Here is an 18,456-nt window from a genome sequence, read left to right on the forward strand (position 1 = left end):
TAGGACATCCTACAATGATACCCAAGGTAGAAACCTCAGGTACAATTTTTACTCGTCCAAATCTTTACAGCTAATCAGCTATTCCTAAAGGATACCTGGCACTATAGATAATTAAAAGAAGTGTCCCTGACTTCAAGTTACTAACGTGGAGAAATAGCTAATCTCTTAAAAACTTAGGGCGCTCCGTATAAATAATACACTGAGCTAGATAGTTCAGGCTACAGGTCTTACAGAATTCCACCTTTGTTTCAGTACAGAATATAGTCACGAGAAATAGGTATCGCTGTATTTGCATATCAAGCAAACTCACTGTTTAACACCAAGATGTTAACTCCACATATTCATAAAGACAAATTGTTCCACCTTGTTCCCTACAACCATGCAGAAGAGGAAGTGGTTTTGAGAAAGCACGCTTGTTGTTGTATTACTCCATCCTACAGTACAGAGCAGATTACAAAAGGTCAGAGGTCAAGAATCCTATTGTTCTAGTCTGAGTACTTTCACCTCAGAAGCTGTAAACTTGGTCATTTAGTATGCCTCTCCCCTACCATCGGTCACCTACCTTAGCCTGTGGCAACACTACCCCCATTTAACCCCTTACAGGAAACCCAGTTCCCTCAACCTGGCCATCTCTCTGAACTGTGGTCACCCACAGGCTCTGACCTTCACTGCCCCATGTTCTCTACCTTAAGCATTCTCTTTCCCATTCATCAAAACACATCCATCGTCTTTCATTCTCCCTCAGACTTACATTGCTAATAGTAATAGCCAATATCTGTGGAGTGTTTACAAACCATCTGTATAGGATCTCATTCAATCCTCACAGCTGCCTTGAAAGACCCATGCCCAAAGCCACACAGAAGATAAACAGTGGAGAAATTCCAGAATTCTAAGAGTCAGACTCCACAATCTGTGCTGTTAACTGTGATGCCTCCTAAAAGCTACGCAACTGATTTCACAGTAGAGGGATATTGAGGAGGTCATATTTTCCCTCTCATTTGACTGTCTAGTTATGCATAAGGACTTAGAGTCACTAGGGAAATGCTACTGAAATATACCATGCCTTGCAAACTAAGTTGTATATACCTTTGCAGCTGTGAGTATATGTGTCCATGTGAGTGGGTAAATATGGAAGCCTACAAGTCACTTACAGTTAATTCTTATTCAGGCCATAGTACACAAAGCACAGTGCTCTAGAGTCAGGCTGCCTGCAATTCCAACCCTGTCTTTCCCAGTTGTTTACTGTGTCCCTGGAGTTACTTAACTTCCCTGAAGCTCAGTTTCCTTGTCTGTAAAATGAAGACAACATGTCTGATAGAATTTCTGTTAGAATTAAACAAGTAAAATATATAAAGTATATAGAACAGTACCTGACATGAATTATAAGTGTGCAAAAAATGTTGGCTGATTATTAACTCATACACTGTATACAATATTGCACTTGGTCATACATGGTGTGACTGGCATTCTTCTGCCAGCCTAATAAAACTGCATTCCTTTCAATTAGCACTGTAAATTATTCTTCTAATAAACCTACAAAGCACTTCACATGGCAGTAAACATAGTTTTATTAATTTAGTAAAATATAGATGTGGTTATAGTAGTGAGAATGATGATTTTACCTGAAGACTTTTGACTTGGGACACAGCACAGTGATGACCAGTGATTCCAGCTCTGCCATGTGACGCTTGCATGAACTTGGGAAAGTTCCTTTATTTTTCTGAGTCTCACTGTTGTCACTGTTGTCATCTGGAAGCAGTGCTCTGTAAGCAATAATGCCTACCCCACAGGACTGTTTTGAGGATGAAATGAGTAAATATGCATAAAGGTCTTAGTGCCTGGCAAGCAATAAGCATGTAATTATTGGCTGCTAGATGAAGAATAACTGAGGTCTGAGCTGAAAATAGCTAGGCTCCAGGCAGAAGCATTCTGCAGTTTGGATCAGGGAGAAAAGACTAAGTCATGTTTGGATTACTTTTTTCTGGGCAATCTGAAAGACAACTCTTTCAAGATCTAGAACTTAATATCCATTTCCACATCCAGTGAAGGCCAGTAGTGATCATTCCTTTACTTATTATGAGAAGTTATTACTAGCATAAGTAGTACCTGGGTTTAGGTGTTTTCAGTAACATCTTACTAGTTACGTGGCTTGAAAATCTTCTCAGCTTCAGTAAGTCTTTTCTCTTTCAAACTGTCCTTCCAGATTTTAAGTTAATTGCCTAATGCTTGAGACTTACTTTCAATTCTAATTCAGAGACCTTTAATGTGGGCCCATTAATTCTTGGTCAAGAATCTTCCTGAGTTCCTACAAGAGCAGGAGTGGGGATAATGAAAAGTCATAATAAGCCAAAGCCGGCACCACTGTAGAGGACTCCTACCTGGGTGCCCCTAAAACCTGGGCAGCTGCCTCTGCCTGGTGCCAGCCCCCTCCTACCCCCTCTACAGTTTAGCCACATCTGTTTCCTGACAGCTGAAAGGAAAATCGGACCCTTTAGAATTCTTGATATAAGCACGGTACATACATATTCTTCAGGATTCTGTTCTATTTCATGCTACACTGAACACAGCTTTAACGTTTAATTGGCTGAGATAAAAACTAGCATGATATTATACTTCAATAAAAAGATTATAAAATGTATACTTATGATATATGCACTTTTATATATATCAATTTTATAATTTTAGTACAAATGTACACTCCACTATTTCTCTGAATTTGAGTCACATTTTTTTGACTAACAACCAGATGTTTCAAAATAGCCTACTGTGAATGGTTTCCTCTCTTAGCATTTATAAATAGCACCCTGACCTCTTTTCCAACTGAATTTGAGGGCTTACTCCTATTGGTTCTGTAATTATCAAAGTCTCTTTTTCTTAGGTAGAGGGTATCTCAGCAAATGTCTCTCACCTTATTGACTCATTTATTTACATTTATTCATTCAATAAATATTTAAGGAACGCTAACTACTCTCTCCAAAATAACAGGGGGAAATATTTGCAGTTCAAGATAACACCTATTATCTCATTTGAGAACAGTGCTAAGTCCTATAAAGAAAGTGAAAATGCAATGTATTCTCTCCAAGAGTTTAAAATCTAAAGGGATAGATTAGACGTGGCTGTAAGCAAGGGAAAATGGCATACATATGAGCAGTTCTTTACTAGTCAGTAAGTGCCAGTAAAGGAGGAACACCAAAATTGAAACACTCGAATGTACTGAATAAAAGCACTTAAAGAATAATGATGAGCAAACTCAAGTTTTGTGACCTTGACTTACACATGGTTTATATTTTAAGTATTGTTTTATGTTTAATTACATACAGAAGTAGCACCAGCATCTTTCAAGAATGCCAAGGAACTCCAAAAATCTCAAATCAACTCCATGAATATAAGTGAAATATGCAGCAATTCAGAACTCTGAGGATGGAGTGATCAGTGAAGGAGCTCTGGAGGGGAATTTCAAGATGTATGGGAACAAATGTAGCAGGTGGAGACAGCAGTATCTCAAGTAGAAGGAATGACACAAAGGGGGCCATGAGGGAGCTGTCTTCAGGCAATCAAGGAGACGAGAATAGCTGGGAAGGACCTAGGGTTCAACAGGTAATGAAAGGTGATGACAGAAAAGGAAGCTGGAAGTGGCCATGGATGGGCTTAAATTTTGTGAACTTCATCAAGATACTGTGCAAGTGTCTTGGCAACTACTTTCACCACGACCACCCCAAGGAGCCCGTCACCTGATAATCAGCATGGAGACCACACTTCTCTTCTACCTTTCCCTGATCATCTTTCCAACTCCAAACTGATGAAACCATTCTCTCCTCCGTCTAAAGCTATGTAATGTAACCAAAAGTCCTTTTTCTTTATCCTTTTTTTGCATCCTACTTTTATCTTCTTTGTTCCTTCCTGAGTATTCCCTCACCTACTCAATCACCTTGTACACAAATAGTATAACATAGAAAAATAATTCTCCCCACCTCTTCACTAGTAGTTTTTACCCCTGAAGCTGCTCAAAATGATTACTCCAATCCATGTCCGAACTCCTTTGTTCCCTCTATAATATGGGTAAGGAAGTAAGTTTGTTCTGAGTCAAAACTGTAACAAAATTTCACAGGTCAAATTTCTAATTAGAAAGGATCATGCAAAGAGAATACCATTGACCACTATTTCAATTAAGGAAATAGTGAGCAAAAGGTTTAGCTATAATATGTATTTAATCTGGCCAATACTTTAAAAAACCTAAAATGATAAACTACAGTGGTCTAGGACTTCACAGAAAAGATGGAGAAGACATCTCATAGCCTCTAGTCTCTCATCAATCACATTTGGTCAAAGATAAGAAATACTTCCAACATTAATAAGACGTTCTTTACCTAACTAATATTTTACAGAAAATTCCCAAAATCCCTCAGTTTAGAAAGTCCAAAAATTGGATTCAATGAATGAGTCAACAAACAAGGGGAAAAAAACCCAAAACACTTGTTAAAAGAAAACATTAAAAGAACCACTTGTTAAAAGCAATGGTTGTCATTTATAAGTAGCATTTTTATAGCATCTTTCACCAAACTTTCTCAAAGTTGCAAGGAGGCGGGATAGAAAGAAACAAAGCAAAAAGAAATAACTTCTCAAATATCATGAAGTTTACAACCCAGAGTCCTAAGCGAGTTTTTAAAACTTCATAGTCTCATGGCGCTAATGTAAGAGTTTCCAAGAAAACTGCAATTCATTATAATCTTAGTCCTATACTTAATCACCGTAAGTAGTTGAATTGAAAAGTACTCACTGAATATCTATGAGCCTCAAACACTGCTAGAAAGTTGTAATGATGCTAGATGATTAAGAATTTGTTTTTAGAAGCAGATTCACAGATAATATAGAGAACAAACTAGTGGTTACCAGTGGGAAGAGGGATAGGGGAAGGGGTAATACAGGAGGAGGTGGGGAAAAAAAGGGCTATTATGGGATTATATGAAATCTTGTGTGTGAATCTTTTGAAAACTGTGAAGCACTATAGAATTCAAAGAATCTTCCTTTCAAAAAAAATTTAATATTCAAGAGACTTAGGAAAAATACATATATATATATATGTTTTTAAATGTACCATCCGTTTCTCCTTTCAGGGACAATCCATATAAAATCTGACAGGCTTACAGAGGAAGGAAAAAATACAAACACACACATGACCAGATAAATAAGTTTTAACAAGTCATTTGACTTCCCCTCTAGGTACATTTTAATTTAAATAAATCTTTTATTACTGACAAATCAAGTCTATATAAAACACTCTTGGTGTTAAGACCCACCTTAAGTGTGTATGTGTTAAATATCTGTTTGAAAAGGAGCCAGGGAGATATTTCCACTTTAGGCTCTAGCCTAGTTCCATGACCCATTTTACTTTTTTCTTTCTTTTTTAAACATAGTTAAACAGTGGAATGTCATGAGGATTTTCCCCTCAATATTTCTCTTGTAAGGGCATAAAAGTCACAACTAAGAGTTCAAAAATATTTTTCTTTTTTTTTCCCCCCTTAAAAAAGTTAGCTTCCTTTTTAAAACAGCCATAACTTCATCTTCCAATTATTTATGGGCAATGTTCCATAGACTCGTCTGGGTGTAGAGTGCTTAAGTGCGGGGGGGAAATCAATACTGAGCTTGTAAGTACAATATTGTTATTGGTAATCACAGTGACATCCGATTAAATGTACTTTTAAAAATAGCTTACTTTTCAATATGCTTTTTTTTTTTAACCAAGAGTATATTCCACTGAGCAGCCTACTTCAAGGACAAGCTTGCAAAAAAAAAAAAAAAGTTGCTATCACCATACAAACTTGCGACAGCCTAAAATGTCACTATTCCACACAAACTAGCTTCTAACTTGCCTGTAATTATCAAAGGTTATAGTTCACAATATAATTTCACGAAGCCTTCCCCAGAATCAAAATTGCTCCAGATCACCGCAAGGAGGTGAGGGAAACGTTTAAGAAAACAAGCGAGGATGAATTTACTTAATGAGATGGGCACCCATTCTCCCAGGAGACTCTGTCTCCAAAAGTAAACGAGATCAATCTGGTAAACTCACTGTCGACAGCTCTCGAGTATAAGGTTGGGTTCAGGCAAGTGGAGGACAAATGATTGTAATTAAAGTTAATTAACAGGCCTGCCGTCTCAAAGTGTAGAACAAGCAGGGTGCGGGGGAGCACGGAGATCCGAGGTACCTGAAACTCAAGAAAGGGCAGCTCCTTTTCGAGGAAGGGGTCTAGTTGTCTAACCGGATTGTCACCCTCCCGAGTCAACTCCCATTAGTAAGCGGAGTTTTTGTGTCACTTACCCACTTCTGGTTTCCTTTTAGACGCCCACATGCGGGAGCGAAATCCAAGGGGCAGAAACCGGAGCCGAACACTTGGCGCTCTGGAAATTTACCCGGAAAGGTGCCGGAAAGCCCCGGCTCAGCCCGAGACGGTCCTCCCGCCCCGGTCGCGGCCCCGCCGACCAGCCCACCGCGGCCCTCGGGACTCGCTCTGCGCGCGGGCAGCGGACCTGGGAGGCGCGACGAAGCGCCGGCGTCTCTCCCGGCCGGTTCGATCGATCCTCACCCGTCTGCCCCAGGCGCGGGGCCTCCTCCTTCCCGGTCCCCACCAGCTGCCCGCACGGCGTCTGCTTCCAGGAGGCGGCCGCGCGGGCGGCGCTCTCACTCCGGCCGGCACGCCGCGGCCGCCGCACCTGGAGGCGGGGAGCGCGGACCTGCGCGCAGCTCCGGAAGCGCCGCGCCCGCCGCCCGCGCCCTGCCCAGGTGCTTCGGCGCCGCGCCTCGGTCGCTTGCTCCCGGCCAGCGGGGGCGGGGAGAGGCGCCTGGCGTGGGGGCAGGGGGGCTCAGCGATCCGGGCAGCCGAGCCGGCCTCCCGGGTTCCACAGCATAGTTGGGTGGCTGACTCAGTCCGCCGCGACTTGGCCGCGCCTGGCACTCTCGCCACCTGGCGCACCTCGGCCCCGAGGCTCCCGGTGGGGTTGGACAAGCTGCGAGGACGCGTCCCGGAGCCCAAAGCGGCGAGGTCATGACCCTCCTGGAACGGAGATGCCCGTGACCCTACCCTGGCTCCGGCCAGCCGGCCAGTTGGTTGGTCGGTACGCACTGATGGGTGGGTTGTCAAATGGGCGGAACCTCACCACCACTGGTTATTCGTATTACTCTACTAAGTACTTTCCAGGTTGCCTCAGCGTTTCCCAAACTTAAGACTCATCTAGGGCGCTAATTTTCCCAGGCTGCTTCTGCGTAAAGTTGCATTCGATGGGCCCGGGAATCTATTTACCAAGCCCCGTGCTGATTAGGCTGAATGCATTATGTCGGATCCTCCTTCACGTTGTCTCTGTGAGGAGGGGATTAATATTCCCATTTTCTAGTTGAGGAGTCTGCGGGGCAGAACAACTTGCCCAAGCAGACAGAGCTTTAAGGGGTGGAGTTGATTTTCCATTTAGATCTGAACTAACACAGCCTCCTCATTGATTTTTTAAATTCCCCTTTCTTATCTCCACGCTCCCCCCCCCCCCCGCCCCACCTCCGAGGGAAGGGATAACCCTGCCCTAGTCCTTCTGGCACCTGAGATTGTTAGATCCGGGAAAGACATTTCCCCTTGGGCTTGGACCTTGACTCTCTGCCCTTGGAAGTAAAAATAAGACAGCAAGAAAATACGGGAATCCAAAAAGAAAAACCCTTGTGCGCCCCGGAATACCTAAGTGTCCATAAAATCCACTTGTCTGCCGGTGAGTTCAAGGGCCAGCTCCTTAGTTTTTAGTTAACATCTTTTTACGGGCTGTGCCTGAAATTCTCTCCCTTAAAAGATGAAATGTCCTTATCTTTCCCCTAGACCTGTTGATGGAAGTAAAGCAATTAGGGAAAGCGCTGAGCTTATTATGAAAATGAAATAATTGGTGAAGCCTGAAGTGTGAGAGGCTTCCCAGGAGCCCAGGCCCTTGGGAGGCCTCATCTTCACCAAAACACCTGCCCATCAAAAAGCACCCTCCTGCCCCCGGGGAGACTCCGAGACAGCTGTGGCAAGCATGCTCCAGAGACACCAAATCTCCAGTTTCTTTTGAACTAAATACTTTATAGCAAGCCCTAGTTCCACCAGGAAAGTTTTCTTGACATTTTCCAAACCTCGAGAATTGTCTTTTTTTTTAATTCCTGTAGAATTTTATTTTTGTGGCTCTTTCTTGACTTCATGTTAAGTCCATACTCTGTGTTTTTTTTATTTTTTTCCTCTCCCTCGGAGTTCTCACATACTTGTCATTTATTTTTATCTTTGTAAGCCATCTTAAATCCTTTTCTGAACAAGGTGGGTTATAAATAAACGAAAATTCTTACATCAGTTATGTTATGTCTCAGAACGTCAAGCATCGTTACTTGAATGCTGCTGAGTCCTCAAGTTACTTCTCTTGGTAGATTTTATAAAATAACTGAGAATTTGTGCCTCTTTGCAGCAATATCTTAGTCCCTTGATTATTATTCTGTCATTTATTGTTTGAAAATTCTATTGAACATTTACTTTTTAATAGTTTGAAAATACAGTGGTTAGCAAATACAATACGACCCCTAGATTTACAGTCTTCTCTGAGGGGAAATAAAGCTAAGCACTGTTAAGGCACACCAATGATTTAATAATAGCTCTGGGAAGTGAAAGAAAAACAATGCTCCCTCATTGAAAGTATTCATTGGTTATAAGATGTATGCTGATCTTAAGAACCTTAATATATGAAGGAAAATAAAAGACGTCTGAGGCACTAATCATACCAGGTTCTAGCCAAACACCGAAGATATATGTTGTACAACAACTCCATGAGTTGGAATTCTTTTTCCAGTTTTATAAACATAGGCTTAATTGAGACTTAAAGAGATTAAGTAGTAAATAGTGGATAAATTGAACACATCTAGGCTATATTCGTAGGCTATACATTATTTATTTAGCAGCCCTCAGAGTGAGGCATTCAGGGAGAAAAGGAGGCAGGAAAAACATCTTTATAAGAATTGATGTGTGGAAATCTGTTTACTGCCAAGGCCATTGGAGTATATAGTCCCAGTTAATTTCCACCTATTTATTTATTCCAGATATGTATTTGGAACATATATTTTTATTTCTGGATTTATTCCAAAATGACCCACTCCAACCCTTATTTCCTCCATTTTTAGTGAGAGAGCACGGATAGCTCTGTCCTTGTCAAATTATGTCTTTGCTCCGCCCATCTCTCCTACTCAGAATGCACTCTGCTTCTGAAAGAGGCAATTTGGGTGGAAACCATCCTCCTCTCCTCCCCTCTCCGTCCTTTTCCTCCTTCCCTTTCCCCTTACATCATCAAGGTGAACACCCATAGAGCATTTATGTGCCAGTTGCTATTCCCAGCAATTTACTTGTAAAAGCTCATTTAATAATCTCAGCAGCTCCTTGAAAAGATAGAGTTATTATCCCCACTATGAGAAACTTAGGAAAAAGATGTTGCATGATTTACACCAAATATTCCATAAGACAGAGAGAATTCCAGCCCAGTCTTCTCCAGGAACCATCCTCTGCACTTGATTGCCTATTAGGGAAAGCACACAGTGCTGGAATTGCAAAGGCCTGTGCTCAAAACGAAGCCTGATCAGTGTAGGCTGTGGCATTTTGAGCAAATTCAACTTATCTGAGCCTCAAGTTCCCCATCTGTAAGCTGGGAATAATAATACCTGTGAGAATTTAATGTGATTACATATCTAAGGCACCTAGAAAATAGTAGTCTCTCAATACATCTAATTCTATTCTCTTTTGTCCAATTATTCTTCAAAACTAGGTTCAAATCCCACCTCCCTCTCAAGCCTTTCCAAATCTCTGACACCCAGAATTATTACAGAACAGAATTTAAAGTAATCCCTCCATTTTTCTATAAAGGAAAATCCAATATTACTTTTGCCAAACATAAAATTTTAGAAATGTAGATAAAATAGGCATATGTCTACTTATAATAGACTTATAGTTCATCATTTTAGATAAACTATTCATAAAAGTACAATTACGTATCAATGTGTAAATACTGCCTTTTCCATGCGTATTTTATAAAATAATTTTATTCAAATTTTAACTTGCAACTTTGACATCAATGACTTCATCATTGGAGCCTCACTTTGAATCACAGGTGTTTTGTTTTGTTTTCAGAGTATATTATTTTCACTTCTGTCTAAATTTTTGAAGGCACCTAATTTTCTGAAACCTTTTATGATTCTGTCATTGGGAATTTTATTACAAACCACAAGTTTCCGCTTGCTTTATATTAAGAAGTTGGTTTTTTCTCATTCATCCCAAATATGTACACTAACGATTCACCAATTTTTTAAATGGTTTTTAAAAGGATGCTTGCAATAACATGGTACACTTAAAATTGTGAGGTCACACCCCATAAATAATTGCTTAATCAGTTTTAAATATCTTCATCTCCTTTTAACCAATTTCATGAGATGGCTTCTGTATGTATCCTAAACTAGGATTGATTGAGGATGTTTTAGGCTACACTCCCCACTCCCACAGTTCTGTAGTTTGCAGTTCAGATTGATGTACAATAATTACAGGCAGGTAGAGATCCTATGATACATAGGTTATATGTTCCAGGCATTGTTACACTTTATGAACTCAATTCTCTCAACAGGGTTGACAGGTAGATACTATCATTATCTCTTTTTTTAGCCAGTGAGGAAACCAAGACACAGAAAGATTATTCCATCTAAGAACTCACAAGTAGTAAATAAGGAAGAAAGGATTTGAACTCAGCTAATGTAGATTCAAAGCCTATGCATTAAGCATTCTGCTATGATGCCTCAGAGAGGACTTTTAAAGTTTTGACCATAAAGACCTTTTTTTCTGATGCCTAATTTTGGGGGGAAAATGATGTACAGTATATTCAGGCACATACAACACTCTCTCTTGGATTTTCCCATTACCCTTTCTTTTTACTGCTATTGGAGCACTTTGTCAGTGGGCTTTGCATTATGGATATTGAGACATTTTTCTTATTACTAAATATTTGTATAACTGAAGTACTATTACCTCTATTATAGTATTCTTGTCAGTCTGCCTTGCATTATGGATACCTGGAATCTTATATTTGAATTATCTGAAGTACTTACCATAAGGCCTTAGATAAATGTTTGTTTTATTAAACTGAAATGCTATATATTCATTAGGTTGACTCTTTTCAGTACTTTGTTACAAGTTTTAAGAGTTGCTTTGAAAGTTTTTTTTTAACTCTTTCTCACCACAAGGGAATAGCTTAGTGGATATCTACTGTAAGATAGACAAAAGAGCAGTATAAAATATTCAATCAATTCAATTATTGACTAAAAGTTGATGGTATTATGGAAATAATTTATTTTAAAATATAAGTTTTTCAGAAACCACTAATAATATCAAGAAAAAAGTGAACATAAATTTTCCTATGAAACTAATATTTCAGAAACTCATTTAGGCTCTAGAGATTAGAGTATTTCATTGATACAGATACACATATTTTAACACTTTACTACTTCTGAAATGGAAATTCATCTTAAAATGAATTGCTGTTGACCAGGCAGCAGTCATAGCATAGTTGTCATTGCCTACACGTTCATGAACTTGACCATAGATGTTTATGTTGTCAACACTTCATTGAAGTTACTCACACTGACAGTGCTACACATGTTGAGTTTGTCATTTGAAATGTCTTCAAAAAGATTATACTAGATTTCTTTGCAGAAAGGCAAAGAAACAGGGCTGTGTAAGATTTGATAAAAATCTATGTCTAAATAATTCTCAAAGAGCATTTTCATATGTATACATAATAAAAATTCTAAATGAGTAGTGTTATATCATAGTTTAATAGTGAATTTTTTTTCTCATAGTATAGAAAATAATCATGTATCCAAAAGTAGATTGCATTTCAGAGTTGCGAACACCCAGTACTTTCTACCTCTGCTAACACAAAAATCTAATTTTATTTTTATATGGAAAAAAGTTTCTTAAGGAAAAATCAGTGTTAAGAGAAGTCCAGAAATCCTAACTATCACTCCGTGGATTTGCACATGAAATACATCAGCTGAGTGTAACATCATTGCTTTCACTTTGTTGTGTCAATTTTTCTCAAATATTTCTAAAATTGAGTTGACTAAATACATCACAAAATTCCATTTCTTTCTGCTATAGCTTGAAAATACTGTATCGTTTCATTTTTTTTCCTTTGTGCTATAAATGCTGCCCTTAAAATAAATAAATAATATAAATAAGATAATTAACCTTGAGAGTTCTTCTGACATCAAGGAAAAAAGAAGTGGGGAGGGACTCAGAGAAACAAAGTAGAGAGGTAGAAGTACACAAGCAACAGCTAGAAATAGATCCCTTATAAAATAATGAAATTAAACTGTTACAAGACCAATTTGAAAAGCACAGACTAATATTCATGTAAAAGGTAAATGAAAAATAAGAAGAGGATTGATAAAACCTCACCACAAGACAACTACCATAAAAGCAGAGGTCACAAACTAGCTGCCCACGGGCAGCATGAAGTCTGAGTATCTTTCTGACTACATAGAGTTTAGCAATTTTTAATTAGTTTCTCAAATTTAGAAGGTTTTACATTAAAATATGGATTTTCAGCTTCTTTTGAAAAATCAGAATGTCTGATAACACTGAATTCACATTCCCACAAAGCAAGTGTGAACAGATTGGAAAACTGACTGCCATTTTTGGACAGGAATACACTCTCTAATTTGTTATAGTCTCTCCTCACCCTAGTTCTGCTTGTTTAAAACTTAGGAGCTGTAGAAGTTGCGACTATGGGATATTGCCTGAAATCGTGACCAGTGAAAGACAAGCTATATGAGCAACCCTTGGAGGCAAGCTTATGGATTTCTGAAGTGGAAGTCTTAGAAATACAGAGCCCAGATCAAAAGTCAATAACCCACACATCAAGAATGTTTTATCAGCAAAAGCAGTAACAGGTGTGATCATCAGAATAGCTAGCATCTACTGAGTTCTTAAAATAAGTTAAATAACATGTTAAACACTCTGCAACTATTATTCATTCAACAAATTTTTGCATTTATTTTAAGATGTGATGAGTCACAGAGATGCAGAGATAAAGTAGACCTATCTTTAGATAGATCTTCACTATCTTTTTGGAGGTTATATGATAGCAGAGGCAGATATTACCCAAAGAATCATACAAATATATATAGTATAATGTATGTATACATATATATTTATAACATATAGTACAGTACACTACATGTGTAGTATACATATACATAGATATATATATTACATATCCTACTAGTATATCTACGCATTTATATACTGTATTTATATATTTACATGTGTATACAATCTATACATGTATGATTTTCTTTAAACCATATGAATTTGCTGATATTTGTCTGTATTTAACTTCAGAAATGGTCATTGCCTATGGGTCAAATTAATACATTTTAACTGAGAAGGCAGGCACTGCTTTTCCCCTATTCCCAGTCTTCCCTTCTTGTGTAGTGAGTTTCTAACCATCTTAGTTCCCTACCTCCACCCACATACACACCCTGCCCTGCGATAGTGTCGTGACTTATTTATTTGGTGTTTTTGGAAGGGGGAAATGGCCACATGAGCCCTGCTCTTTCATTCCCTCTTTCTCACAGGGAGCCAGAATTCTGTGTTGCTCTTCCAAGCTGTAAAACCTGTGGGAGGTTTGAATGTATCCATAGCTTCCAGAGCCTGGCATGTTGTCAAAAGCTAAGAAGAGTAATGTTTGATTCCTTCTCTGCCTGATTTCTGTCTATCTTTCCATTCATTTCAAACAAAGTACCTCAACATTTGTGGTTTTAGGAACGAATGAGATTCTATGCAAGAGAATAATAAGGGGAAGGAATGGTTTTGTATGGTAAATCAGAAGATTCTTCTTTACAAGTGACGTTTAAACTGAGAAGTACAGGCTGAGTGGGAGTGAGCTTGTGTGCTGTGTGTGTGAGTGGGAGGACAGAGGTGTGTTCTAGGCAAAGAATAACATTTGTAAAACCTCGGAGTTAGCAAAAATCGGGAATTTTTGAGGAACTGAAAGAGGGTCTTTCAGCTAGACAGTGAAGAAAGAACAAGATGAAGTTGAAGGAACAGGCAGGTACATTATGTACAACTGTATAGGCCACGTCTAGATTTGGGGATTTTATCAGAAGGGTGATTGGAAGTCATCAAAGGGATTGAAGCAGGAGAGAATGTAATCATTTCCTTATCTTACGTAATCTTCAAAATAACCCCTTGATGGAATGTATTATTATTATGCTCTTACGTCAGCTGTATAAACTGAGATGCAGAGAGCTTAAGTTGCAAATGTATTGTATGATAGCTAGCACATTCACATGATTCCAGGGACCATGCTTTTTTTTTTTTTTCCTAATGCAGCCTCCCCATGTTTAGAGAACTGCCTTGTTCAGAACCATGGTAGAGGGATAACGTGAAGAGCCGACTCTCCTGAAGAGGTGAAAACAATGCTTTGTAAGAAAAGCCAAAGTGAAAAAAGAGTCTTTTCAGTAAAACAGACTTCTAACAGGGACCATCCTTTTAATCACTCTTCTATTCCACCTATCCAAAAGAAGTACACAGTCTAATCTGTAGAGATTTCAAGGGTATATGTCTATTTGTAGACTGCAACTTACAAATAATAGATATGACTGAGTCACAGCTTTCTGAGGGATTTACAAAAATTATTTGATACTTGTTATTTGATATCTCTGTGTTTAGGGACAATAAAATGGACAACCAAGTCGATTCTTCCTTCTCGTTTCTACAGTAGAATCCTAATGTTAGGGAAAATTTAAGTTTTTAACTATGAGGTGCCTCTTTTGTGTTATATAAACAAATTTAATAATTTCCCCCAAACCAGGTAATTAAAAATAGATTGGCTGAAGGGGAACAAAGGTTAAAAATGTCCCAGCCCTTCATAAAAAAGTGTTGGTAGATTTGAGAATGAAGCTGCTAACTACTTTACTCTCTCTGTCTCTAACAGTGCCAGACATGGACACATGAGTTAAAAGTTCTTTCACCATTGACCTCATGTGCAGTTTGTACATTGCTTACTAAAACTTCCGTGCCATCCATGTCTGTTATTCTTACTTTAGAAAACAAAGATCCATATATCCTGTTTATCTGTCTGAAAAAGTAGTGTTCTCAGTTTCTTTAAAACACATTTTTAGAAAAGATATCTATCTGCCATTTGATCATTTTCTATGTGTGAAATATGACATACCATCTCACTTATGCTCCACAGCAGGTGCACAGACCTTCAAAGACACAACTCTCAAGTTTGCATTTCCTTCACTCCACATGGTTTCTGTAGCATCCTGTGTAATGGTTTTATATTTTTTCCTGTGGAAACACTCATACCCACACTACTGCAACTTCAGCCTGGTTTAGCAATCAGAATACATTGTGTCTATCCAGTACATTTTGCAAGCATATAAAGGAGACTGTGGCAGTCATGCTTGAATAAACTTTGCTTTCTTTCACTTGTAAAGGAACTACTGCTCATGCATTCATTCAGCCATGAATGCTTGGCTTTTTCATTACAGTTACTAGGACACTATAAAAGGAAGGTTTCTTGGTTTTTTATTCATCTTCAGAGAAACAAGAAAATTAAACAGCACTGGATGCAGTCACTTGCCTTGGGTAGGGACAATTTTTTGCCCTGGGTAGGGACAACTTTTTACTAAAGTAATATAAAAAAAAAGACACCAAGTTAATTCATTAGATTAGCTTCATAAGTGCAGAGTGCACTTTTAAATAAAAAAACAAAACATTTATACAATCCTCAGATAGGTAAATATTTTATCGAACCAGATGAATTCAACAGGGAACACTAAATACAAAGAACTTTAGTCTTTCTTCCATTGTCCCTTTCAAACTGTGCTTTTGGACTTACTCTACTCCTGCCCCTGAATGAACTATGAAAATCCTTAGATTTTATTAACTGTGTCAATGACAAGAACAGTCTAGTGTATGTAATAAAAAAGTGCAGTCTCATCTAACATAACAGACTAATTCCAGTATTATTCATTCAATATAAAACGTACTGTCCTTGGTCAACACTCCCTTTCCCACAAGTTTCCTTCATGTTTGGAAGCCTTCCTTGGGGTGGTGGATAGGACCAGAAGGGTAGACTTTTTTTCCTCACTTCACTAGCTGCTGCATCAGACCCCTCAAGGTTCACATTAATGGGAAAAGGAGATGGAGAGGAAGGGTTATCTCTTAAATGATAGGTGCAGCTGTAATTTTCTGGCTCTCTCTCTCTCTCCTAGCTCTTGCCAACTCTGTCCCCACTTCACCCCTTGCCCCTCAACCACTGCTGGAGTCTGGACTCTACCTGCTGCTCCTGAGATGTTGGAAATTCTTCCTCTCAGCCAACGGCTTTTGACACCCTCTCCTCAGTCCCTTTTGGGTAATTAAATTTCTCTCTTTCAAAAGACTGAGTATCTACCTCAAACTTCTCTCAGACGCTCCACAGCCTTCAGCAAGGTTCATAGACAGCTGACATTTACTGCAGATGTGTGGACTGTTGCCCTACCTTCTTCAAAGCTGAAACTCAAACTATATTATGTACTACAACTAACATGACGAGAATAGCGGATAAGAGCCTATGGCCAAGTATATCATTTGGTAGAACAAATGACAAAAGGAACATGCTACTACATCAACAAGGCTGGGGTCTTGCATTTTTGCAGGAGTGCATGCATGTGAGCATGTGTGGGTGGTCATATTTATTAAATATTACCTGTATGTATTAATATTGGGGTCATATTTATCAACCCACAGGCAAGCTCAGTATAAAAACCCTCTCAATCCTCACACCAACTCTATGAATTAGATTCCACTATTAGCCTCATTTTATAGATGAGGTACTTAGGGGTTTAAGAGTTTAAGTAACTTACTCAAAGTCACACACTTTGAAAAAGTTACAGCTGGAGTGCAAGCTTAGTATCACTGTCAGATGTATAGGCCTAGCTCACTGTAATTACTACATTGGGCCACCTCCCCTTGGACCTAGAGCATTATTAAGTAATGACTGGAACTAGGCTATTAAAATGGATTCTTGCATCTTTAGCCAAAGGTTTGCCCAGATAACAGACTTTAACAGCAGCTTTCATCTCTGTGTTATTGATGGAAATCTTTCACTGAGTGAAGTGTGTCTTGGGTACAGGCCTGTACAAGACTGCAATCATCCCATTAAACAATACAAAACAATAACAACCCAAGTCTTCAAAGTAGTCTACCCACTCCCTCACACACCTTCTTGCATATTGTATCAATAATACAGCCAACAATGTCCTGATTCAAATTTCTTCTGACTGTTAATGAAATTTGTAGTTTATTTAGTTATAATATCTAGGATGCATGCATTTCGAATCCTAGTTTTCAGGTTCCTTGTGGCAACTTTGAACATTGAAGAGAATCTGAATACTCATGATAACTTGTGAGGAAAAAAATGGGTTCAGTCAATAAAATTACCAGGCAGGTCATCCACAAGCCACATTAGTAACATGATGAATTCAGAGCAAGTGGATAAGCCCTGAAGAAAATTAAGGTTCTTGGCTATTAGGCCTAGAGGGACCTCAGTGGCAAGATTCAGCAGAGAAAGAGAAAGCTTAAGTCGGGCCTGAGGACAGGCCCTAGAAATAGTCATTATTTTAATGCATAGTGTCTAAAGCGGTTAAAGGAGGAAGGTATAGGGGCAAGAAAGCATTTGACTAATGATTTAATCTGATGGGATGGTTATGCCAACAGAGAACCCATTCAGCTCTCCAAGGCCCTGCTTAAGTCAATCACAGAATTAACATTTCCAGACTAGGGTTTCATAAAAGGTCTATATAATGCTTTACGAAAACAAGAGCTACTTTACCAAGTAAGTTTGGAAAATGCTTCAATCAATGCTCTCTCTTAGAGATTTATGACACACGTTATCATATTAAAGTCTTCACGGGACTCCTGCAGAAAAGAAACCTGCTTAACCGTGTTTAACTTAGCATTTCCTAAATTTATTTGATCAGGAAAACATCCTTTTGCGTAACACCTTTAGTTTTTGGACCCACTTTCAGAACTTTTAGAACAGCTAATCCAGTGTAATTAGGGAAGCCTGAGAACCCTGTATCTGAGAGGTATGCTCAAAGATTACTGACTACTGCTTCTTGCAGCAAAACTATTGAGAATTTTTTGGTGGGCATGGTTTAAAGAAATAATATTTAAAATGTCACTAGCATGCACACATTCTAGACATCTGTTCCAGGTCCATAGAATTCAAGCTGGAAAGAGGGTTGACAAATTTGAATGAAAATTATAGAGCCTCCAGGACACAGGCTTCAATATAAGGTCTACCTACCTTTTAATGGAAATGAAATAAGATGTCCCTATGGATAAAGTTAAGGTTTTTACCTAAAAATCAATT

Source organism: Eubalaena glacialis, chromosome 5 (assembly GCF_028564815.1).
Source record: "Eubalaena glacialis isolate mEubGla1 chromosome 5, mEubGla1.1.hap2.+ XY, whole genome shotgun sequence".
Classification (NCBI taxonomy): domain Eukaryota; kingdom Metazoa; phylum Chordata; class Mammalia; order Artiodactyla; family Balaenidae; genus Eubalaena; species Eubalaena glacialis.